Source organism: Pyxicephalus adspersus, chromosome 2 (assembly GCF_032062135.1).
Source record: "Pyxicephalus adspersus chromosome 2, UCB_Pads_2.0, whole genome shotgun sequence".
Classification (NCBI taxonomy): Eukaryota; Metazoa; Chordata; class Amphibia; order Anura; family Pyxicephalidae; genus Pyxicephalus; species Pyxicephalus adspersus.
The window spans coordinates 15,588,315-15,614,603 of record NC_092859.1 but is presented as its reverse complement, the minus strand read 5'-3'; the positions used below and the strand labels follow the sequence as shown (position 1 = coordinate 15,614,603).

The window sequence follows — 26,289 nt, the reverse complement described above, 5'->3', positions numbered from 1 at the left end:
TTGTAGGAAGAATATCCAATTGTAACAAATTGCTATTAAAGGAAAAGGGATCAGAGCTTGCAATAACGTTAGCTGCCTCTAGAGGGAGACTCTCACACAATCTAGCTGGATGGACTCACACAGGCAGATACAAATTACATACAATCTGGTGTAATCTAGGGGTTGGGTAGCAGCCAGGTAATTAAAATGTGATTTACCCTGGGAATGTCACTTTTTTTTATAAGATTCTTACACATATGCAATGCCAAGCCTGTAGTCATAATGTATTTCTTTCCTCTCTTTACTTATTTAGCAGCCAGGTCATTTTTCCATGCTCCTAAAATTATCCCATGAGCTGGAATCCTTTGTAATAAAACTTCACTCAATGCATAGACACCAGATATGGATACTTTACCTGCAATTATCAGCGGGACTGGCAAACAAACATTGTAGACAGAAGATATTTGGCTTTGCTGTTTTGGAAAATGGAATAATGGGCATACCAGGGACATGTGAGTTTCTATGCCAGGGAAATGCTGAGATAAAAGTATTCTACCAGGGGCATGGCACATATTGCCAGGAATATGCCAAGCAGATTGGGCACTGCCCTGGCAATGCCACACACAAAGCTCTGTGCCAGGGACATGCTGAGCAATGGGAACACAAGATAAGGCAGATTGGGGACTATGCCAGTGTCCCATTTAGCACAAGAAAAAAAAACTGACACCTGGCTATTAATATGCTAATGAATGGGTTTCTATGACAAGTGAGATGTAGATTTTTCAAACCTCAGACTTTTTTAAAAAATACAAAAGGAGCTTTAGAAAAGAAAAACAACTACACAATATTTACAGAAGGAATGTAACTTTGGGAAAAGTGTCTCTAAAGAAAAAAAAACATACTTGGCAGCGGTGGGATTCGAACCCACGCCCCCGAAGAGACTGGAGCCTTAATCCAGCGCCTTAGACCGCTCGGCCACGCTACCACATGGTTGATACAATGGCTCCATGCTGGAGAGACAATATGGTGGACTGTTTTTTTAAACCAAACTAAATTGTAATATTGTTTCAATTGCCCTTATATTCCAACAATTGCTTATTTTTGCTACAGGTATTGCCAAGAATAATGTTTTGTGCTTATGTTATATGCTATATATTCAAGTCAGCGCCGTTTGTCTACAGAACCATAATAATATATAAATTACTTCCCTTCAGACAGTCATTTTCAAACCACAGTAAATGTTCCCAGGTATGCTGATAACGAGAACTGACAATGCACTGATAACCAATTGAAATGACACACCTAACCCAACAGTCATAACAACACAGATTGTATTTTACAGTTCCAACATAAGAATGTGATTTAATGTTCAAATAGGAAATACACAGAATCTCCTCACTTATAAGTATTGATTGATTTTTAATCCTTTTAATGATGTTGATATGTGGCAATAATGGGGTATTTCAAAGTCATGACTTTATAACCACAAATTCCTGTATGTTCTGTTCAGCCATTTTCAGACTTTAGGACTGGAATAAATTGGACATTATAAATTCCATTTGTGTAAGCCAAGTCTGGTTCTCTCCCATCTTGAATTCCCAACATTTGTCCCAGACTCACCTGTATTTAATATCGATATCCATAGTTAATGCAAGAACCTGAGGAACATCACTATCTGATCTTCCCTTCCCGTCATGAACCTGAGAGTTATCAACTCTAAGCCTTCCTGAGCCTTCAGATTCCAGCTGATGTGGTTTCTGGATTTATTTAACTCTAATTAGGTGAGTTGTATTCTTTTTTTTAAAGAGCCACCTAAAAATTGGGTATGTTGTCTTTTTGCAGGTGCACACATTTTGTAGGCCCCTGGAAGAATTTGCGAAGTATTGGTCATTGTTTAAAAATATGACTGATCATGCAGAAAACTTTCCATATATTTATGGAACATGCTATGATGAAACAATTAATAATTAAATAATTGTATTTCAATGGTGGAGAAACAAAGGATTTGTGAGGATTGGGGCTATGTTGATGAGTAACTGAATAATTAGTTGGGAACAGTTGGTTATTATTTAGGAATGTTGGGTATCATAATACTATCAATATATAAAATTAAAATACTTTTTTCAATCTAAATTGGTAAGTAGCCCACCCACCACCAAACGGGTTGACCTCATCTGAAAAAAATTGCAAATCTAGAGAGGCAGCCAAAGGACAGATATCTATCTATAAAGATTTGGAGAGGGTTTGGGAATGGGATGAATGGTGTCACATGATAAGAAATTTATCAAGGATCTCTCTTAATGTGTCACTGATTGAACAAAATTAAAACAGTTTTAATGTAGTCTTTAGTATGTTAGACTAAATAAATTTTATTTGCCTAAGTGCTTTGCGAGCAGCAGCAAGGAGGTCAAAAACTTAGTTGCCAGCCCCCCCGGTCAGCAGCTTGCAGCATTTCCTGCTTCCCTGTAGACGTGCAGTCTGAGATGTATCTTTTCAGCATCCCCAGCACAAATGTTCAGGCTGTGTTCAGGCACATATGTACACCATCCCTACTGTGAAGCATGGAGGTTAATCTCTGTTGTCCTGGGGATGTGAGCTTCATCAGCACGAGGAGCAAAAATTCATCACAATATGAATGCAGCATTTTATCAAAATAAAGTGGAGGACAACTTACCTTTATCAGTCCAGAAGCTGTTCATGGGAAACATATCGATGATCCAAAATACAGTGTCAAGTCAACCCTCCAGGGGCTACAGCAGAAAAAATGATGGTTCTGGAATGGCCATTAAGGACTTTTTACAGTAATAATATTGAACCATTTGGGGATCATCTCCTTTAATTGAGGACTGCTATGCAATGTCTTGTTTACTGGTTGTGATATTCTGTGATGCCTTATAATTTAATTTCGATCCTATTATCAAATAGTGAATCAAATGTATTTTGCCTGATCACTCAATAGGAGAATTATCTGAATCATAGTGTAATTCATACACAAATATCACTAGTTTTCAGATTCGTGCAAAGAATCAGCTGAAAAAAATAGTCACTTTTGGGCAGGGTGTACAGTTTTAGATCATCATTTTCACTGTTGAAAGATAGCAATCATTATATTTGTAAATATTGTGTTATAAAAGGTGATGACAAAATTAAAAATACTGAAAAATAAAGTGATAATCAATTAAAAGATTGTTGCTTCTTTATGACTAGGCTACATAAATCTGATAGAGTTGAAAAAAATGCAACTCTCACATCTGTATTCTACGGGTCTTCTGCTTTCAAAAAATATATATATCTTTTTTTTTTATGTGCCTAATAAATTAAATCATTTGGTTGAATACTAATTTTCACAGGAAAAATCTTATTGGCAGCGGTGGGATTCGAACCCACGCCCCCGAAGAGACTGGAGCCTTAATCCAGCGCCTTAGACCGCTCGGCCACGCTACCTTATGTAGTGTATTATTGAAGTCCTAAAATAGTAGTGGTCCTAATAGAAGTCCTAAAATAATAGTAATAATAGTTTTTTGAATGATGTTAATATTAAATTTAGATGGGTGGTTTAGAACCTAATTTTATTTTGTATTAATATTATTGTTGTTATTATTATTATTATTATTATTATTATTATTATTATTATTATTATTAATAATAATAATAATAATAATATTTAATTTTAGGACTATTACTATTCTTATTCTAGGGTGGGTAGTAACCTGCTAGGAGACTTGAGAAAGTTTAAAAATCTATGTAATGGAATAAGACAAAATAGTTCTTACATTAACCCATGGTCACATAAAAGCTTTTGTGGTTATATTCACTAGATTGTCAGTAAACATTGGTAGGTCATTACCTACATTGGTGGGGCCACCGGTCCCACATTGTACATTAAGAGGGGTGGCAACAAGACCAGCCATAGTCTGACCAGCTAGCACTGTGGTCCTCTTCTCTTCAGCATGGGAATGTCAATGGACACTGGTAGGTCCTCATGTACAAATCAAGACCAATGCTGGCCACTGGTCAAGCATGGTACTTAGTGGGGGGTACAAGAAAGTGATGACCAGTCATAGTCTGGTAAAAAGGGAGGCTTGTTTTGTTGTTGTTTTTTGTTGTATTTTTTCCTTTTTCAAGTTAAATGATAAGTTTCTTTTGTGATAGGTCTTCTTTATTGGGTCTATTACAACTATATTTGTCCCTTTCACAGGAGAAACTTGGTTCTTCATCTATTGTGAGACAACTTTACTCAGGAGGATCTGATCAGTCCTCTGCTCATATCTAGAAGTGATCAGGTGGCTCTACAGCCACTTAAATCACTTTTTCATTCTACTACGTGGGCTGCAGCACACAAGGCAAAAACCAATTGCTACTATAATCCCTTATCTTGTAGATGTAACTACACTAAAGTATACAGTTTCAGGATCATTTACATTCATATTGTAAATTTTATTTGGCATTAAAAAAGAAGATATGTTTGGCAAATTAATTTTAAGGAAAATAATGTAGATAAACTATAACAGAGAAAAAAAGCAGACGCCCGAACAGGGACTTGAAGCCGGGACCCTCAGATTAAAAGTCTGATGCTCTACCGACTGAGCTATCCGGGCTCTGTAAAGTAAGGCTGGAAAACCTTTTTACATCAGTGCAGTATTACAGTACATTAACCTAAATTGACTTTTCACTAAGTGATTGTGTAATCTGATATGTTTGACCTGGTTCTACAGTTTGCCTGACTGGTGTTCTGATCCTCTGCTTTTAATCTCCTCTGACTCATTGGCCCAGGATGAGTATGCAGCTCAAGTGTTTAACTGCAACAAAGTTGTAACAAAGGTATCTGCATACTCGTTTTAGGTGTATCTGAAAAAACTGAAACCAAAAATTCAATTTTACCTCCAAGCAATTACAATTGTTTGCAATGATTTCAGTAAATGCATTTTACATAATCCACTTTTTTTACTCAACTTGCCTGCTCCAGCACCCAACATCAGGGATTTTTACCCCTGCTGGATCCAGCCTCTAGCATCAAGAATTTCTAACCCTGCTATAATTATATGTTCAAGATAGCACTAAACCAGACACCTCATTACATCAACCTGTCCTTTACTGTTTTCTGTAGCCAATAAGGTTCTTTAAACCTGTGTACCCCTGAAAAATACCACGGTGAGTACTTTTGTGATGTGTCTACTCCGATAACATCCCCTGAATCAGCCCGATAAAGGGGTGAAACGTGTTTGGCACCAAGACTTCTTACTTGATTCTACTGTTTGAATTAAAGACTCACTCACACCTTTTTATAAAAATAACATTTGTTTTAAGACCATCATGGACTTTTTATATTAAAACATTGTAATAACAGACAAATTATGTTTTGCCAGGAAACCCTCTCTTTTACATATTCATCATGAGAATCTGCAAGAGTTTCCTTCTCCCCTTCCCCTCGAGAATAGATTTCATCTACTTTAACATTAAAGTGAGCAAATCCAAGAAGTCATTAGTAAAGGGACCTGAATCGCTAAATGGTTATGAGTTGCCTGTCTTATTTTTGCATGCTTTGCATGGTGTTTTGACCTTGCCAGTTAACAGCTGAGTGCACAAATGCCGTGCATGTCATGCGGCTGACTCATGAGCTGGTTTCAGGTGTTAAAGGTTAAAGTGAACTTTAGTCCAGTTTCTTTTGTCTAAAGTGATAGTAACCTACTGATAAGAGATGGAGTCTTTTTAAGCAGGAAGCAATATATATATATATATATATATATATTGTGACACCAAGGCAGGATTGGAGGTGGAAGTGAGATATATTTGCCCAAGATTCCTCTCCTGTGTGAAGTAGGAGGTGGAAGACTCTCACCTGTGAGATAATTAATGAAGAAGCACTGAGGGTGGGGATATAACATATAGCCAGGAGCTCAGTCAGGAGCTTAACTTGGAGAGACACAGACAGGGGTCTGTGCGGGCTCAGCTTGCCTTGGAGAGACACAGACGGGTTTGTGTCAGCGCAGCTCTATTTGGAGAGACACAGCCAGGGGGACTGTGTGAGTGAGCTCTCTGACTGGGGACACAGAAAGTTGGTCTGTGAATGAATTCAAACCTGAGTAAAAGGTTGCTGAAAGCTTTGTTTCGAGCTGACAGGGAGAAGCCCTCCAGCTGATAGACAGGAACGTCAGATGTATAGTAAGTGCCGGACAGGCGAGGTTTTCTTTTGCTATTTTTGTTATTTTATCCGCAACCTTCAAATAAACCTGACTACAAGTCAGCTTAACACCTTTACCTCAGTGTGTGATCTGAATGGGATGAATCAGACAAGTGTCCTTTGACCCCAGCAAAGGCAATCCTGAGCTTAATCCCTCACAATATATATATATATATATATATATATATATATATATATATATATATATATACCCATTTAGCTGTTCCATGCACCAATGGGTATCATAGGAGACTTAAAGTGGACCTTGAACCTATCTTCCTCCAATAATGATCCCCCAATAAAAAGTGGCACATTAGCAGAGCCAGAAGAGCCAAGTACAGGCTGGTAGTGGAGCTACCATCACCCTCTCCAACAATGAGTTGCATTACTTTATAGCAGCCAACTTTTTATCCTGCAGCTTTTGAAGTGGAAAAACACATTACAACACAATCTACCCTCACTTTCAGGGATTCAATGCATGTATTGCACAGCTTTTGGCACTATAACTGGTGCCATAAATACTGGTGATATTTGTGGCATGTATACCAACCCTACTGTATCACTGCATGGCAGCCAACAAAACAAAACAGAAACAAAAACTAACAATTGAATCAAAAGAGATAAAGCTCTAACTGTCTTAGGAAGAAAATATTTAGGCTTCTGCCTCTACTATGAGGCCTAACTCACTGTTGTAATGCCCTAGGAACGGTGTCCAGCAGGGGAGGGGGTTATCAGTAAGGTGTAACAAAGGGAGCCCAGTAAAGGTATATACACAGATCTGTTGATATTTGCCGAGATAAATGGTGGATGTGCATGTCTGGGCAAAAACGTGACTTGTGACCATCAGTACCACCAGGCAGGAGGAAGCTGCACCCCACTGTGCTTTCCTCTGGCACTGCGCAGTGCCTCTTCCTGGTTCTTCTCCCTCTCTATAGAACAGAACGGTTCTGGGCGTACAAAGCTTATTTGTTTATCTGTCACTGGAAATATTCATAAAAGATCGTTTCCAGTAACAATCATCTAAACTTCCACTTTCAAAATTTGTGATCAGGCAAGGTTTTATTGCAGAAAGGGCAGGCAGTGTCTATTCTGCAATGGAATTTAGTCACTTCTCCTCAACTGCCAAAAATTGGTGCATCCCTTGCAGCTGCCAGGACTGAATGAAGTCTCCTGTGCCTAAATGGGAGTTACATCATCCTGGCCTGCCCAATTAGGACAGTGAAAGATTGAAGTAAGGTGGAGAAAAAGGAAGAAGATGGCGGCAGAACAGGGACAGGTAGGTATAAACTGAAAAAATGCAATCAGGCAGGTAAGGTTATTTCACTGCGGATGGGACACCCCCTGTCCCTTCTGCAAATACCAACCTGGCTGATCATCATTTTTGATAAAAGGTTTAGTTTAGCTTTAAGACTTAGGTGCAAAATAATGCCAGAGGAAAGGAGGGTGCTGGGACTGATAGTGTGAGAGGGGGGAGCAATAAAGTGCAGGGGAGTACAATGGTGCCCTGTAAGAGGAAGAAGGAACAAAAGTACCTAGAGAGAGTTGAGGGGAAGGGCACATTGGTGCTCAGCAGGTGTTGGGAAGGAAAAATGGTGTCAGTAGGCAGTTGAATGCAATCATGGTGTGTGTGGGGGGAGAGATTGAGAAAAAGATTGCCTTTTCTTTTTTTTTGGGAGGGCGGGGGGGGGGTTGGGGGTAGGGGGATAAAGGAGAATGGTAGTGTCCAGCATGGGGCATAGAAGAATATAATATGGAGTTCTAAAAATGTGTGTACTGTAAAAAGTTGGGAAAGATAATCCCCAGTTGGGTTAAAGTTTGGATGATGTACTTTGCAAAAAGACAACATTTATGTTGAATGCCCACATATTACATATATACATTATATACTGTTTACATTATATGGCCTGGTACTCCACATGTGGTGGTCTTGTACAACAACATAGCCCTTTCCAGTCACAAAGATGACATGCCTGCTAAATCTTCTTTTTTTATTGCTAAATAAACTTTTCCAAAGCCAAGAAAAATAGACCTGTCCTATACAGCAGGCAAGGAATTAATAAGACCTAAAGGCATTATGATCAATGAGACATTATCTAGTATTCTGTGCCATCCTAGACCTCCTACACTCATCGCCCATTTGGAGCCTAATGGACCAGTAGTGGACCAGTAGTCTTGTCAGACACCCTTTCCATGGATCCATAATAATAATAAACAGTATTTAAAGATTGCGAACATATTATGCAGTGCTGTCTTATCACTGTGGACCAGTAGTCTTGTCAGACACCCTTTCCATGGATCCATAATAATAATAAACAGTATTTAAAGATTGCGAACATATTATGCAGTGCTGTCTTATCACTGTGGACCAGTAGTCTTGTCAGACACCCTTTCCATGGATCCCTACATGTAGGCCTCCTCCCTTAAAATACAGTGGAATGAAGAAAGAGGATACATTTCCCCCTCTTTCTTTTTTATTTTAATCTATTTTTTTCTTCCCCTCTTTTATCACTTTTTTTCTCCTTACCAACTTCGTCAAAATGGTCTTTTATTCCCTAATCTGTGCTTATTCAATTCCTCATCTTTGAATGTGCCAAATGGTTAACCACAAAGTGCCACTTTGACATCATTAAATATTGTTGCTGCCTGTCACTTAACCCCTATAATATTAACATTATGCCACCCATGTATGGTAACCCTTGAGGTTCAATCATCTCTGCTGGCCCCTAATTACCCTTGTTCCTGTTTGTTAACTTATACTAATGATCCCTTCTTTACATGTCTCTACTTTTATGAGATTACAACCAAGGGCATAGGGAAACCCCATGCACCCTGGGCCCTCAGGTCCCGACAATGGTCCCAATCCTAGAAAATGGCATACAATATAAGAGATCCAGTCTTTAGAATACTGTCACAATCACCACTCTTGGTCCAGCACTATCTTGGTCTTTTCTAGGATGAGTGGACACCAAAACATATGGGCTTGAAATGCTGCAGCAGTCAATAAGGTGTGGCAGAATGTAACTCAGCGACAATTGGAAGTGGTCCACAACAAAGCTCATCATTCTCTAGTCTCTCTACCGCCACCACACTATTTTTATTATTATTATTAATAATAATAATAATAATAAACAGTATTTAAAGATTGCGAACATATTATGCAGTGCTGTCTTATCACTGTGGACCAGTAGTCTTGTCAGACACCCTTTCCATGGATCCAAGATGTGTGAGAGTTTTCTTAAACAATGCCAAAGTTATCACAGTCATTCACTAATGCTAACAGACAGAGCTTGGATTTGCATAAAACAACCCAAGTCATCCAAGTGCTAATTTTGCTTCAGCAGCCAAGCCACTTCACAGGTGAAATTATTTCCATGCACTGCTAATTTATTTCCAGCCACAGAATTTCCCCCACACTGGGCTACGGTGGCTTATGTTGTTCCCCCATTGATCAGAGAGGCCTTGGACATCTCTGCTCTGGTAGATGTGACCAACAGTATCTGAGCTTCTTAAGGAGAATTTTTAATAAACCAGCTTATGCCTCCCCGGGGTCCAGTGCCCCAATTAGCCTTTACCAGGAATCTTTATCTATCGGACAGTGTGTGGTCAAATTTTACACAACCACCTGAGTTGCCTGTAGTAATGAAGCTCTAATGGCTATTTTCTGGGCCCATGCAACTCACTATGACTATTCTAGGAGGAAAGCGATAATTGAAAGCTCATGGTTTCTCTATCAATTTTTTACAGAAGAGACATGATTAGGAAATGTCCACCAAGGCCAGGAAACCTCAGTCTAATATGCTTAGAGGGCTTCTATGTTGGGCCATTCCTTAACCAGTCTTCCCAACATCCCATGATATTGATACAACTGCAACAACACAAACGTCTACTCACTCCGATGCTTTATTTAATTTGAGAGCAACTGTATCTCAGTCGCCCTGGTCAAGATGTGAATGCCTGGTTGGTAGAACCTCTTACCACAAAGGACCAATTTTTCTTTGTATGTTTCCAATCTGGATGTTGATGGGGGTACTGAGCCACAACAACATTTACTTCCTTGTCCTCCACCAAGTTACCTCTGAAGTCACCCAGACTGGTCCTTGTTGCAGCTGCTCATCTGGGGACCATTCTGTCAAAGACATTTTCCAAGAGCTCCTGTGTGAGTTCAGGGTCAATTATCTACATGATATACTAATTTTCTCATTCAACCTACCCACCCCCCAAAGTCGCTTCTGCACCATTTGTATGGAAAATGGACTGTACACAAATGCTGAAAATGCCTCTTTAAACCCAAGGTGCCCTTTCTTTTGGATGTGCTTTCTGTAGACCCAGAAAATAATGGTGGAGATCTCTAAATGGCTAAGCTCTAATCAGGCCAGACATTTCAAAGTCCTTCTGTGCAGAGGTTGTCCTTCAGGGTCAGGACCATCAAGTTGCTTCGGTCCTTTGATGTGCAGAATGGTCGAACTTTTCAGACTTGAAGCGTTGCTGGGCCCACAACTCCAAACTTTCTAAACATCCTGGAGTCCACCAAACCCTCACATTTCCCTCCCACCACTATGAGTGGCCATAATTCATGGGTGCGTTTCTGCTGCTAACCATTTTCACTGAGCTGTGAATGTTCACTTCTGCTTGGATTTATGCATGATCTAAAATATTTATTTATTTACACAAAAAAAAATCCCTACATCCCCAATATCCCTATTTAATTTGCCAATTTTATCAGTTATATTTAAAGCCAAAGTTTTCAATGCCAAAACTGTAAAAAAACGAATGACGAAGTCCAAGGAGAAGTGAGTCCAATGCTCCATACAGGTGACGCCTTGGTGCAGTTGTATTAATATCATGGGGTATAAGAGCGGTATAAGAAATGGCCCAACATGCTTGCCATCTGAGCATACTAGGCAGTGGGGTTTTATGGACTTTGTGGACATTTCCTAATCATATTTCTCTGTAAACAATGGATAGATAAAACATGAGACTGCCAATGAGCCATTTACTCCTGCAATAGCCATAAGTAGCCAAGTTGCATGGGCTCTTTATAGAATAGAGCAGTGGGGGTCACAGGAAGGATTAGGGGTTGTTGAAAAGATGGAGCCTATTGCTGAGACCTCTCCTGAGAATGCTTCTAGAAACAAATGTTTATATGAATAGCCAAGGAGATCAGGTTATCAACTGCCAACTCATCTTTTATTCCCTCAGATAAGCCCTGCCAGAAAAGTAGCCATTAGAGCTTCATTATTTCAGACAAGCTCAGCTAGAAGAGTGCCAAATTGGACCACACGCTGACCGGTAGTTAGATTCCTGGTAAAGGTAAAATAGAACTGGACCCTGGGGAGGCATACAATTGTCCACCAAAAATTCTCCTATAGAAGCTAAGAAGCTGTTTGTCACATCTCCCAAAGGAGATGTCCATGGCCTCTCTGGTCATCGGGCAGACAACATAAGCCACCTTAGCCCAATCTGTGGGAAATTCTGTGGCTGGAAATAATTTTCACTGTAGTGTATGGATTTCCCCAGTTCTTGGGGTCCCCAAGTCTCGCCCCCGATGTACGCACGTGGCCTGCACACACGTTGCATGCCCCCTGGCATCTGTATCCCCTGGCCTCACATCTCCAACGTTCACATGCCGGGCATGCGAGATCAGGGGACGCAGATGCTGGGCAATACCAACGGGATGCAGATGCCAGCCAGGCAACACCAATTGAACACAGATGCCAGGCCAGCATTGCTGGAGGATGTCGGGGGCTCGTGAGGACCAGGCAAGCCCTCAATCCCACCCCGAGTGTGGCTCGGGGTTACCCCTTTTTGTAATAAAATTTCACCCCGAGCCACACTCGGGAATATTGCCAGCGGTGTTATTATTAATAAAATAGTGTTCCTTAAAGCAGCCTTTCTCAGTCTTTTTAACATTTCTGTCCTCAGGGAACCCCTGATATAATTACTATGTGCACAGCTCACAGTATATTAGTTTGATGATCAGTGGAAAGATTCCCTCTTACATTGCTTTTCCCATTCTCCATGTTAAAAAGATTGAGAAAGGCTGCGTTAAAAGAACACTATTTTAGCAACTGTACTTCGTATAACACACCTAGAAACCAGCATATCTAGGCTCATCCTGCTCTCTTTCCCACCATTGTAGCGGTATCATCTATCCTTTACTCTTCCCTGCATGCTGATATCCTGCGGTATATATTCAGGAAAATATTTTATATAGCGTTTAGTGAAAACTTTTTCCTCCTATTTTTCCATATTGCTGTCAAGTTGCCCGGCTAGCTCAGTCGGTAGAGCATGAGACTCTTAATCTCAGGGTCGTGGGTTCGAGCCCCACGTTGGGCGATAGATTTTATTATGTATTTGTTTTTTGTTTTACTGTTTATACATAGTTAGCTGAACAAGCAGCTAAATAACACTTCTTATACCCCATAAAAAATGTATACTTCCGTCAATAAGGTAGGTGTTAGAGTGTACCAAAACAATATTGTTGAATATGTATTCTTGCAACTGCTGAATGAGGAGAGATGTATAAATGATCTAGATTCCAAACACAAAGTATCGGCAACTAAACTTTAAATCAGACGCCATCGGAGGCACCATTGTTTAGTGTTTTCTTAAAAAAGTATTACAAAATGTGATGTCCTAGAAATAGCAATACTGACTCTACACCATACATGCAAAGAAATCCGGCAGCTTCCCTGGTGGTCTAGTGGTTAGGATTCGGCGCTCTCACCGCCGCGGCCCGGGTTCGATTCCCGGTCAGGGAATGTATGTTTTCTTTTATTGTTACATTTTATGTTTAGCCCCGCTAATGTCTAAAGGTATATTATCTGCCGCGGGTTGAAAGTCTTGTGCGTGCATCTATATCATTCAAATTACAATTGAATAGGCAAGATTTCAATACAAATGCAGTGTATTACTCGATATAAAGAACTGACTTTTTACAAGATTTACAACTCAAGTACAAGATTGAGCAATATATATATGAGCAATATATATATTTTTCTGTTTAGCAGCTGTTTGTAACTCTTTGTGTATTCTGTTTAAAAAAATACCTTAAACACAAAGTACTGCCACGTTTTACATTTCTGATAAAGATCCTTTTTACTGACAAGCTGGAGCAGAATTTAATTAACTAACTAATGACTTAAAAGCTAGCGTCCCTGGGTGGGCTTGAACCACCAACCTTTCGGTTAACAGCCGAACGCGCTAACCGATTGCGCCACAGAGACCTGTATTGTTCACGATTTCTTGTACTACACACAAGACTTGTACTACCATATGCAGTGGAGCAGAGACGGCTTGCAGAATGAGTTTCTATATAGTGATAACAGTGCATTATACCTTCAGGCAAAGCAGAGTGGCGCAGCGGAAGCGTGCTGGGCCCATAACCCAGAGGTCGATGGATCGAAACCATCCTCTGCTAACTTTTTTTTTTGGCAATTGCATATTGATTTTTCAATTTAAACGTAATCTTCATAAAATAAATACATTTAAGTACTTGTTTATATTTTTACATTATTCAGCAGTATTGTCAGAATGCAGGCATGAATGGCAGAGCAACATCTGTGACTGTGTATATCAGCTATGCACTGTATAGAAAATTTTTTTTTCATTTGTTCTCCCCCAGCCAAAAATGTACTAAGGCTAGATGGACATTTAACATTTTTGTAGCCTATTAATAAAACACTTTATTTTATTTCATTTATAGATGCATGTTCAGCTGCAGTCTACTGTAATGGGTTTAAATTGGTTTGCAGAGCTAATGACATGTGTTGTGTTAATATATTCCAATCAATGTTAATAAGCAATAATGGACCTGTAGCACTACGTACAAAGCATAGAGCATTCAGGTCTGTGCTCTGAGCTCATTGTTAATGGCTTTGAAAATACACCCTCTACAGTGCAATGCCTGCAATGTAAAATGCATTCTGCCCACCATAAGTGGTCAAGCTGCGTACACACGGCAAATTTTTCTCGCCCGATAATCGGTATCGGCCAATTATCGGGCGAAAATCTGCCGTGTGTACAGTCGGTCGTCGTCCATCGTCCGACGACCGTCCTGGCGGATCCATGGACGATGGACGACGACCGATCCTAATGAAAGGGAAGGGGAGAGCGCGCAGCAGGGTGCCGCTCCGTCGCTCTCCCCCTCCCCTCTCCATAGAGCATGAACGGTGCTGTATGTACAGCATCGTTCATGCATCGTGCAGTCTTTTCTCGTTGGAAAGGATCTTTCACGATTGCAGGTGTGTACGCAGCTTCAGTCAATTAATATTTACCTCTCTTGCTACAGGATTTTGCTTAATTGGGAAGATACCAATGCTTCCAAGGTTGTTTCCCATGCATCCTACGAAAACCTGTGGCCTAAAGCAGCGGTCTCCAACCTGTGGTCCACAGGTCTGGCCAGTGCACCCCCAAGGTTGGAGGGCGCACCGACCAGAGCCGCAGACCATATCTTCCGTATGCATTGCAGGCTCAGGGCGGTTCTGGCATCATGATGTCACTCTGGGGGAAGTTTCTTCCTCTTTGAGTGACACACGGCTCCCCGTGCATGCGCGGTCCGAAGTCCGTAAATTTAGTGGCCCATGTCATCCAAGAGGTTGGGGACCACTGGCCTAGAATATCAGACTTGAATACACATAGGGGCCATACTTGACAGCTTGAGCAACTATGAAATCCAACCAGCTAATGATATTTATAGTCTTATAGAACTAATGTTTGTTAACATCATAGTTATTCATGTTGGGTATATTTAGCTAACAGCCACCCTTGCCTAGAGCCATGGGTGGGAACTCTCTGGATCTGGCCCAATAATTCTGACTTTCCAACACACTTCCCCTCTGTTCCTTACTGATTATGATCTCCTTTGGTTTCCCATAAAATGTTGATGCATAATCCTCATTAGTTAGTGGAAAGCCAATCAAGAAATGCCCTGAAAACACCCATCGATGGGAACACCACCTGTTGTGCACACCAGCATTTGCCTGCATGGGTTTTGCACTAGACAGGTTAGCAAACATATAGCAAGTCATCAAGGGGCAAGTTCACCCATCATTGCTGAAGACTTCTGAAAAAAGTATGCAAACAAAAGTAAAAAAAAATACTTGTGGGGAGGCCTTATGGAGGAGGGTGGAGTTGGACTTCAAGGACAGACTGACCTTTTGCAAATTCCTTTTAACCTTCTGCTGCTTCAAGACCCCTGGACAGAAATAGCCTCCAGTCTCTAATAAAATTGTTAATTACCATGACCATCTGCTTTTCAAAGATCAGATGCTAATTAGGTGACCAGTTAATTGCTTTGTTATCAGACAAACTTAGTTGTATAACAATAAACGAGATTACAGTTAAGGCTTGTTCACACCTGCTTCTGTGGCTTTTAAACACTCCTGGAAGCCTACTCTGCACAGCCAAGCTTCCAGGATCCTTTGTCAGCCAAAAATGCAAGTGTTACAAAAAACCCCAGCAAAAGCCTACTTTGGGCTAGGGAAAGAAAGGGAGCCAGGTGTTAATAGGAGCCAGGTACAAAAGACAGTCAAGTGTTAAAGGGAGCCAGGCACAAAAGGCATCCCATCCAGGTGTTTATAGGAGCCAGGTACAAAAGGAATCCAGGTGTTAAAGGGAGCCAGGTAAAAAAAAGGAATCCAGGTGTTACGGTAATAGGAGCCAGGTACAAAAGGCAGCCAGGTGTTAATGGGAGTAAGGTACAAAAGGATTCCAGAGGTACAACGGTGCCAAATCACCAATCCAATACAGAGACACCCAATAAAAATATGGGACTCTATTAAATATATGGGGGGCCTTATGTCTGGCCATAGCCCACTAAGTTCTATAACTGGGAACCCATTGTTTCCTCCTGGTCTGGAGGAACAGAGGCGTTTTTCTTGGTGGGTAGAAAAGGACTTATATAGAATTTGTCATTTAATTATCTTTTAGTGAGATTAGAGAAAAATATGAAGCTCCACCGGAGGAACTCTTTAGGTATCTCCAGATCAGGCATTTTATACAAAACTAGGTTGAGATTAACTGTTGGAATTCATAATATAATGTGGTTTGAGAAACTGTGTGTACATAATGTAAAGGTAAAAAGAGTTTTATCAGCTTTGTATAATACTTTAGTTCAGACAAGTATGGCCATGCCATCCTATATACCCAAATGGGAGGCAGATTTTGATATTGTATGTAATACGTTTAGAGTATTTGGGTATATATGTCACACTTAACTGAGTGGTAAAGATAAAGTAGGAAAAGTAAATTATAATTAAATAAAGTAAAAATACACAGTGTTATTAGTAGAAGAATTGGTTAAGAAAGGTGAACCCCTATTGTACTGTTAAGATTAAGGGAGTAATGGGGATATTGAGGCTCTCACCCGCAGATCCAGTGACTATTACTTGAAAATTAGAGATCTTTAGCGTCACTTGGAAGATATGGACAATAAAACTTGCAGAAATAATATTAGGGTCTGGGGCTACCAGAAGCTACCCAATCCACAGATCTGAAGCTGGTGCTGCAGGCGTTCTTTAATTGTCTCTTGGGGCGCCCTCACGCACAGGAAATTGGCATTCTTATGGCCTATAGGGCCCCGAGGCAGCCTGCCTCGGCCCAGCGGCCCTGAGATGTTCTTTGTCACCTCGCAGATACAGAATTGAAGGATGCAATTATAGCTGCGGTGCGGAATATGCACAATCGGGAGTTTGATGGGGCTCCATTGCAGCTTTTTCAGGACTTGTCCTGGCACACTTTGCAACAGAGACGCCTCCTGCAACCACTCCTAACCACTCTGCATGATAACCGCATTCCTTATAGGTGGGGCTTCCCGTTCAGCCTGACAGCGCGACATGATGGGAAATCTGCTGTACTGCGTTATCCAGAGGACCTGTCTTCCTTTTGCCGTGATTTGGGGATTAACAAGCCTAAGCTTCCAGGCTGGGAACCCGAGGAACCTCTGCCTGCTCTACCCTTACCTTGGCAGGTGGCCACTTCCAAGAAGCGTCCCAGGCACAGGATCCGGCGTTCTCCTACACCCCCACTTCCCCGAGACAGTGGACAGCATTGATTGGGCTCCAATCCCATACCCCTTTTTACTGCTCCTTATGCTGCTGTGGCCCACAAGTGTGAGCTGCCTCCTCTGCCTTTGGACGGATACTTCTTACTAATGTTTTGTCTAGTTTTATGCTATTACAACTGAAGTTTTTTGCACTTTTTGATGATTGGTTACTGACTCTCTTTATGCTCAAATTTATAATTGCGAGATATTACTTGAATGATTTTATGATCTATGATTTTATGCTCTACAATTGGTGTTCTTTCTCAGGGAATGTCATTTTTGGTCAGATTGCCCTGATCCCTTGCCCATCCGTATGTTTCTGGTTGGGCTGGCGATCACTCCGGCCTCCCTGTGTATATTGTCACTCTCAGAGAGGTTTCTTTTGTCCTTTTTTCTTTTTCTTTTCCCTTTCTCAGTTGCATAGCCTTGCCCTGTTATGGATATGTTTTACATGCCCTGCGGCCCCTGGGGGGTCCCCCCTTGGGGCCATTGTACTACTTATACAGCCGGTGTCGACCATGTTGTTTCTAGATGATACACTGGTGCTCTTGTGGTTGTCTTGGAGACCGTTGAGTCCTTCTCCCCTCTGGGAGTGTTTGTGTACTCGCCAGACATGTTTGTTCCCTAGGTGCCCTGATAAGGGCTCGGGGACCGGCGGGTAACAAGCCCCCCCTGGTCGCTATTGCGCGACTGCTTCGACTTGGTTTTGAGTTTTTGTGTTTTTTGTTATTATTGTTTCAGTGTTCCCCCTCCCCTCTATTCTCCTGTATACACCTGGGAGCTCACGGCCAATTTTACCTCCTGTTGGTCTGGGTTATGTGGGGGTTTGAGCAGCGACCAGTAGATAAAATGCTCTGATGGCTACTAAAGTTTTATCACTTATTGTGCATGGTTTAAACTCCAATACCAAGCAGAAGCTGGCTCTCCGGGAATTTAAAGGCCATTCGGCGGATATTGTATTCTTACAGGAGACGCACTTTGATAGCTCGGGCACCTTTAACTTTGTATCCAAATTTTACCCGGCTGCTCATGCAGCCAACTCTCCTTCTAAAAAGAGAGCAAGGGTTGCCATCTTGCTCAAAAATTCTTTTCAATTTTCTCCCACTCGCTCTTTTGTGGACCCGGAGGGCAGATTTCTTATCTTGCATGGTAACCTGCGGGGTGTCCCCTTAACTCTATGTAATATATATGCGCCCAATCAAGGACAAGCAAGGTTTCTTGCTAAGACAATGGCCCTCTTAGAGGAGTTCATGCACATGTATCTTATTGTTGGGGGTGATTTTATTTCCATCTTCTCCCCGACTGTCGTTGCCTATACCTTCTCCACCTCCGGTAGTATTGCAACACGCCAAATTGTTTAGGCGATTGATTAGACGTCACCAGCTTTATGATAGTTGGAGAATTCACCACCCCACTAGCAGACAGTTTACTTTTTACTCCCCTCCTCATCAAACACATAGCCCCATTGAATATATATTTAATAACTTGCCAATGTTGCAGAACAGTGTCTCTGCTGCTATCCATCCCATTTCCTGGTCAGACCACGCCCCAATTACCTTGGAGATTCTTTTTGCCCCTGACAGAACTAGACTTTGTCACTGAAGGTTGAATGACTTTCTCCTCAAGAATGAGGATACTAAAATGTCCCTTACTACAAGTCTACAGCATTATTTTGATGAATATATAGGCTCTGTGACACACACCTCCACCCTCTGGGAGGCCCATTAAGCGGTTATCCGGGGTCATTGTTTTGTCTCGTCTTAAAAAGAACTCTAACCTGCAGCGGGCCTTGACAGAACAGGCACTACGGACTGCTGAGGTACAACTGGCTAGCACTCCATCCCTGGTCCTCATACGTAGGATGGCCACCCTCCGCTCCAAACTAAGGGCGTTGGAGTTTTGGAAGGTCAGCTGGATGATGCAGCGAACTAGGCAGCTTTATTATCATAAGGGCAACAAGGTAGATTCACTCTTGGCACGCAAGTTGAGGGACACACAAATTAACTCCTCCCCCATGGCAATTAAAGATGACCAAGGGATACTACGGTATGACCCGTCCCACATAGCTTCCCGGTTTGAGCACTATTATAACCAGTTATATTGTACGGTGCACCAGACACAAGACTCTATGGGCCCCAATTTGCACTCCAATATAAACTCCTACCTGGCTGACCTGACTCTCCCCACATTACAAGCCGAATATCTAGAGCACCTTAATAAACCCGTTACTGCGGAGAAAATATCAAAGGTCATTTCTCACCTCCCTTTCCATAAAGTGCCGTAAATACGGTTTACCGTATTTATACTATAAAACCTTTTTGCTAACTCTTCTCCCCTATTTGGTGGACCTGTTTAATGACTTTCTCCAAGGTAAGCCTATCCCACCTACTATGTCATATTCCCATATAACTGTGATTCCCTGGGATGCTTACTTTACCAGTCTACAGGTTTAATATGTCGCTGGTTCCAGACGCCACCGTGCTTCCTATCCACCTTTGTTTGTATCCCCCACTCTCCCCCCCCATTCCCCGGCTTAGCTTCGTTTTTTTTTTTTTTTTGACTCATTTCTTGTTTTCTGTTGTTTATTTATCTGTTGTTTCCGTATTTTCATAGTCTATGGGGTTTGATAGACCAGTACAGTACGGCCACTGTTTTTACTGTTACTTATGCCAGAGTACCAGAGTGCCATGTACCATTATCGGATGTACCTATCACCCTGTATGCTGTGTTTATGAGATGTTTAGCTGTATAAGCCTGGTTGTCTTTGTATGTGAAAATGTTCAATAAAAATTAATTAAAAAAAAAAAAAGATTAAGGGAGTAATGGAGATTGAAACAATAGGGAATGGACAATGGTCAAAAGATGAAGTATGGAAGGCTACTTCCTCTCACCCTATATATCACATAGGGGATATTATATAAAAAAAAATTAAATAAAATTTGGATAGGGATTCACCAGACACAAAGAGAAGTAGGGTTTGTATAATTTTGTTGTAATGGAAGGAAAGGTATTAATCCTTTTTCTCCTCTTATTGACATCACTGCGGGGGAAGTTTCTTCCCCTTTAAGTGACACAGGGCTCCGAACCGCGCAAGTGTGGTCCAGAGCCCATGGATTCAGTGGTCTACGAGCTGCAAAAGGTTGGGGACCACTGCGTTAGACCACACACAATAAACTATAGCAGTGTAGCCATGCCTACATTTCCAGGGTACTCTGCATGCTGCATGGTGTCTCCTTTCCAGGGTATCCCTGTCCCTCCAATTCTCATGTTGTGAGATAAGCAACCTTGTGACTGTCTTTATTTAGCTCTTGGCTTGGCTATCGGTTTCCTTTCTTCAATTTGACAAAAGACTGCATGTTACTCTGCTAGAATTTCCAGCCATCCCCGGAAACAAATCTGGTGGCCATGACTGATGGCATAAAAAATAAAAAAAAGCTTATTCAGTAAAAAAAACATTCATTTTAAGTGGGCCACAGTACTATAACACTACATGTCACACTTTTCTTACATACAACTTGTGTCTGTGATATGCTAGAGTGTTAGAGCACTGTTGTGTTTTATTATTAGATCAGAGTGCCCTTAATGCTAAATACTTGATGAACCGAAATACACCCATTGAAAACTTTTACAGATTGGCTAAATATTTGCATTAATCAAATTTGGACCCCAATGTTTTGTATCGAAGTTTCCGTAGTGTAGTGGTTATCACGTTCGCCTAACACGCGAAAGGTCCCCGGTTCGAAACCGGGCGGAAACAGCTCTTTTTTTTTTTCTTCTGGGTTTTGCTTGCTATAACTATTTCATTACAATATGTTGAAACGTTAATATATACATTTATTGAGGTGATATTATTAGGTAGGTAGGTAGGTAGGTAGATAGGTATTCTTTTTTCCATTTTTTTAAACTTATTTTAATACATTATGTTACATCAAATAGTACAAACACCCTCAGTCTTTTTTTTTTATAATCATTAGCTATAACCCTTCTACTTTACAAGAAAATCAGAAGCACCAGGAAGATTTCAGTTACAACAGCGACATCTTTTGGCAGGCTTTAGAATAACACCATTGCATTCATTTAGGTAAGGGTTAATCTTTGGGTTTGAGGTTTCCTTTGTAAATGTTTTTTTTTTTTTAACCATGTAAAAATGTTACAAAATTCATAGTTTTTAATTGGTATGTTTTTTTCCTATATACTACGCATCTCTCCTATTTAAGGACACCATATGGGCCATTGCCCACACATATAATGTGTGCTCCAATGTAAAAGGAATATGAGACTAGCCTAGGGTAGTGAAGTCACAGCTGGGTCCAAAAAAGAAAAGGGGGCGGCTATGCATGGGACAATAGGTATAATCCAACCATTGTAAACCAAAGCCATTGTCTCTGGATGGGGGGAACGACCAAAAGACACAGCTGTCCTGAGCCCAATTACTGCCTTCATGGGGCTCTGCATTCCTTGGGTTAGTGGTCAAAACTACTCATCATCTAGAGTGTAAGCTCTTGGCAGGGTTCCCTCCTCCCCCGATGTCCTCCTGTATCTATCTGTCAATTGCAACCTCTATAAAATGTACAGTGTATTATTATTGGTGCTAAATAAATAATTATAATAATAATAATAATAATAAAGCAGAGTTCATACTACTTTTAGAAAACAATCTGAACAGGTTCCCTGGTGGTCTAGTGGTTAGGATTCGGCGCTCTCACCGCCGCGGCCCGGGTTCGATTCCCGGTCAGGGAAGAAAGTTTTTTCTTCACTCCTGAACTATTATATATTTCCTCATGTTTCTATACTGCTCATGAAACACAAGAAAAAAATGTTCTTGTATCCAATGAAAGCTATTTTTTTTTAAAAGGTAAAGGTTGAACTTGAATGTAAATCTTTCAAACTGTCTTTTTCATAATTGTATAACTTATACTCAGGGGTGTAGTGGGGCGGGCACATGTGGGCACGCCATGCCCTCACTTTTCCTAGGAATGAAGCGTTTACATAATAATGATGCGCATGTGCGCTCGCCATGAATAGTACCATGACCCCTCTTCTTTTTTTACTACACCCTTTTTTACTACACCTCTTTTTTACAACTACACCCCTGTTTCTACTGATAGTAGATTTTTTATATTTACAAATACCAGGCTTTAGTAATTTATTACTGATGCTACACAACTAAGGCTCATCCAAACAGCCAAAAACGCTTGATTTTGTCTGTTGGTCCAGAATACAACTTTTGAACAGGTTATAAAAGTCTGTATGTATGTAAAAGTGATTTAGGTAGGTAAATTGGTAACAGAATCATTGCCAAGTTATCCAACACATACTGAGGCAGCTGGGCAGAGCAAGTAAGACCGGGTAGGATAAGAAGTAGGAAGTGGATGCTGTATTTCACAAAACAGTCCTATTTGATGCCAGTGTACCAATCTAAACAAATGTGCCACCATATATATTAGTAGCCCTGACATGCTGATCACCAGGTTATGTTAGAAAACAAATCCATTTGATTTTTGTTCAAGCAAATGCGTTCCAAGCAGTCAGCACAACACAATTTTAGGAAACAAAGTGGTAAATTTAAGGCAAAATTCATCTCAAGAAAATCAACCTGCTTATCCGTTGTTCTCACCTATGAAGAAGGGAGAGGGGCCACTCACAGCTGCTTCTGGTTGTGATAAGTCACTTTAAAATCAATATTGGACCTCTTGACCCGTCTGTTTCTGCTGTATTTATCCCCATTATTATTCCTTTGCAACATGTTTTTTTTTTTTTAAACCTGCATTCCAAGTATAGTATAAGCTCCTCTACGCCCTCGGGTTATTATCTATCACATATCACTGGCCAGAGCCAAAAGCACCTTCTTGTGCCACCACACCCAATCCGGCATCTGGAAAAGGAAACATAGCATGCCAATCTCCTGTTTCATAACATAGGATAATGCACTCAGGATGCTTAGCACCCTAAGACCAGGCAATCATGCACCCATATCATTGCCCAGTACCAGACCATCCACAAGGAAACCCTAGGGAGGAACACAGGGACAGATTTTTGTTACCTCCGCTCCCCCTTCTACCCAGTCAATAACACGTTTTTGATTCCTCCTTCTCCCCAAATGCTAGCCAATCATTATCAATTATTATTATTGATATTATTATAATTGATATATATTTTACTTTTGTTATAATAAATTTTTATTACTATTATACTTTTATATATCAATGACATAATATGCAGTACATTACTGAATTTATATATCTGTCATTAATTGTCCCTACTACAGTCATATATCCATGGACTAAAGTCCTTACCATAGTCATAGTCTGATGTCAACTCTAGCTGTATTATTAGTCCAATGTCCCTATAATAGTCATAGTTTGATGTCCCTACCATAGTTATAGTCTAAAGTCCCTTCTATAGTCCCTGGCTGACATTCCTACCATAGTCTACAACAGTCCAAGACAAATTTTGAGGCAACAAACTGCTATGCTTAAAGATCCAAATAATAAAATGGGATGAGGTTTGATCATGTATGTGACACCAGGTGAGGAGCCCAACCAAAACTTCCCAATCAAACTTCCTGATAATAGATGTCCTGCATGACCCTTGCTATAGCCCTGACCCATCCAGGCTAAGACACCACCATAGCTGGGCTCATGTAGTTTCCGACTACAGGACTGTTTCCCTGGCGTCATGTGGTTGCGCCCCGTTCCTTCTCTAAAGTTGAGATTATATTCAATCAGAGTTGCTCCCCCATTCCTCATACACATGTATCATAGCAAGACTCCTGACTTAACCTGTGCAGAGCTTCAGACGCTCCTCAAAATTTACCATCAAAAACCAGGCAGGAAGATGGTAACTCAAGCAAACATAAGCCACCATGAGCTTCCCAGTTACTTGTCATCACTAAACTCTAGTGTTCATGGCACCCTAGGCCATGAGCTGGGTGGCCTTATGGGAAATCCAGCCATGGCAGAAACTTAGTGCTCAGTAAATGTTCATAGGCCTCAGCTACAATCCATATGCTACTGCAGTAAAGCAGGGAAATAGCATATTTGGTTGGAGCTGGGCATCTCCCTGTCACTTCATATTCCTTATCAAAATCAGTCATAGGGATAGAGGACCGGAGCTTGAGTCCCACTGTGCCTTAATCTATCTCTGGCAATTCCATCTCAAACCGGCCAGTCCTAACATGTGTTGGGTAACTTGGCAATAACTTTTTCTCTTTTACCAACCATGTTCCCTCCAGCCCCTTTTAGCTGGGCACACTTCCCGGCACTTTTAAGTATCCACCCGACTATTTTTGGATAGCTACTGAAAAGCTGGGCCACAATACAGAGACACTGGACAGTTAGGGTATAATACAAAGACAATGGAAAAAATGAGACATACTGGTGGGGTGGGCATTAGAAAGTTGGAAGAAAGTATTGGGGAACGGTGGAAAGCTTATAATGAGAGGGGTTACTGGATTTCTTTGGCAACTAGGAACACTAAATTTCTCATGTGTTGCCCTTTCCCCGTATTGACCACCCCCCTACAGCATTGTAAAATTTGGGGGGAGAACACTGACTTTTATTTTTTCATATAAAACTTTTATATTGTTTAAATGTTGTGTTATATAGGCTGACAAATAGAATCTTTTTTTCAAAATGTATATTTTCAATAATTACAATTACTTGGTAATATAGAATACATAGGGTACTTACATATTCCCCTATACATTAAAGAAAGTATACCTGTATTTTTTTAAAAAATATCTTGCACTTTTAAACATAATTGCAAACTTTGAATAGCAAAATAGAAAATCTAACATAATTAGATGCAATTATTTATATACATTTTGCAGATATTCGTATTACTGCGTTTCATTATGTATATACGGTATTAAAAAATATGAACGTTAGGAATTAAACCAAAAATAAAATCTTTTCCCTGACCGGGAATCGAACCCGGGCCGCGGCGGTGAGAGCGCCGAATCCTAACCACTAGACCACCAGGGAAGTTATATACAAATTTTCCATATCTGCACAAATAGAAAACTCAAATTCTTACATGAACCTAAGAATTTTTTTTAATTTTGCCAATAAATGGCTAATAGATGTGTCTTTTTCTGTCTTCCATGTGATCCTGAAGTGTGCTGCGTCTGTGTGTATAAGAAATACAGGCAGGTGTAAAAACTTGCGTGTTGCATTTTAACCATACACAAATATAGTGATATAACGATGTGATAATATCACCTCAATAAATATATATATTAACGCTTCAACATGTTGTAATAAAATAGTTATAGCAAGCAAAACTCGGAAGAAAAAAAAAAAAAGTTGTTTCCGCCCGGTTTCGAACCGGGGACCTTTCGCGTGTGAGGCGAACGTGATAACCACTACACTACGGAAACTCACATACTAAGCAAGCGTCTCTCATTGCCCCATGTAAGCATTCTCTATATTCTGTCACCGCAATGATCACAGAGGAAGAGATATTATTCACCTTGGTCCTGACAAATCTTTTTTAGAACAGTGGTCGCCAAACTTTTTGGACCTCACAGACCACTAAATTTATAATTTTCATCATTAGTTGCATTATCTTTGGTATTACTGAAGAAATACAAAATATTTGTTTGCTTTTTCCTCACTCATTATGGGTTTATTTCATTCCAATCTAAGGCCAAACAAGAAATATTAGTTATAAAACTATTTGATGCCATTAGAGTTAATGAAAATACAGAGTTAAGGTCATACTTACCTAAAAGTGCATCTGAGAAATAAATAAAATAAAACAATCAGATGAAAATCGGTATTGGCGGAGCGGGTGACTGTTGTAATTGTGGAAACAATTTTGAAGCGTACGGCTCGGCAACGGTTGCTGCATACAATTTAAGTACAGTGATGTCACGCTGCGCCTCCCTTGTTTTTATGTCTCTGGTATAGTTTCTGAATTCAGTGCAATATAAAGGCAAAAATTGTCATTCAGAATATAAGAATTTGTTAGAATATAATTTGTTTTAGTATTAATAAAACATAAAAATTGCACATAATGTCCAAATGTTTCTGGCGACCACTGCTTTAGAACACAATCTGCAAGCTGACATCTCTTTCCTTCT

General features: G+C 40.5%; 11 non-coding genes across 11 annotated transcripts; 5 read left to right on the top strand and 6 right to left on the bottom strand.

Moving 5' to 3' along the window:
• Positions 1 to 882: 882 nt before the first annotated feature.
• TRNAL-AAG (transfer RNA leucine (anticodon AAG)) lies at positions 883 to 964 on the bottom strand. The gene has a single exon. It is a non-coding gene; the product is annotated as a tRNA-Leu (tRNA).
• Positions 965 to 3,341: 2,377 nt separating this feature from the next.
• On the bottom strand, positions 3,342 to 3,423 carry TRNAL-AAG (transfer RNA leucine (anticodon AAG)). The gene has a single exon. It is a non-coding gene; the product is annotated as a tRNA-Leu (tRNA).
• A 1,081-nt stretch (positions 3,424 to 4,504) lies between these two features.
• TRNAK-UUU (transfer RNA lysine (anticodon UUU)) lies at positions 4,505 to 4,577 on the bottom strand. The gene has a single exon. It is a non-coding gene; the product is annotated as a tRNA-Lys (tRNA).
• Positions 4,578 to 12,423: 7,846 nt separating this feature from the next.
• On the top strand, positions 12,424 to 12,496 carry TRNAK-CUU (transfer RNA lysine (anticodon CUU)). The gene has a single exon. It is a non-coding gene; the product is annotated as a tRNA-Lys (tRNA).
• A 353-nt stretch (positions 12,497 to 12,849) lies between these two features.
• On the top strand, positions 12,850 to 12,921 carry TRNAE-CUC (transfer RNA glutamic acid (anticodon CUC)). Its single transcript has one exon. It is a non-coding gene; the product is annotated as a tRNA-Glu (tRNA).
• Positions 12,922 to 13,312: 391 nt separating this feature from the next.
• Positions 13,313 to 13,386, bottom strand: TRNAN-GUU (transfer RNA asparagine (anticodon GUU)). The gene has a single exon. It is a non-coding gene; the product is annotated as a tRNA-Asn (tRNA).
• Positions 13,387 to 13,508: 122 nt separating this feature from the next.
• Positions 13,509 to 13,580, top strand: TRNAM-CAU (transfer RNA methionine (anticodon CAU)). The gene has a single exon. It is a non-coding gene; the product is annotated as a tRNA-Met (tRNA).
• A 7,308-nt stretch (positions 13,581 to 20,888) lies between these two features.
• Positions 20,889 to 20,961, top strand: TRNAV-AAC (transfer RNA valine (anticodon AAC)). The gene has a single exon. It is a non-coding gene; the product is annotated as a tRNA-Val (tRNA).
• Positions 20,962 to 21,872: 911 nt separating this feature from the next.
• Positions 21,873 to 21,944, top strand: TRNAE-CUC (transfer RNA glutamic acid (anticodon CUC)). Its single transcript has one exon. It is a non-coding gene; the product is annotated as a tRNA-Glu (tRNA).
• Positions 21,945 to 25,117: 3,173 nt separating this feature from the next.
• Positions 25,118 to 25,189, bottom strand: TRNAE-CUC (transfer RNA glutamic acid (anticodon CUC)). Its single transcript has one exon. It is a non-coding gene; the product is annotated as a tRNA-Glu (tRNA).
• A 322-nt stretch (positions 25,190 to 25,511) lies between these two features.
• On the bottom strand, positions 25,512 to 25,584 carry TRNAV-CAC (transfer RNA valine (anticodon CAC)). Its single transcript has one exon. It is a non-coding gene; the product is annotated as a tRNA-Val (tRNA).
• Positions 25,585 to 26,289: the final 705 nt, after the last annotated feature.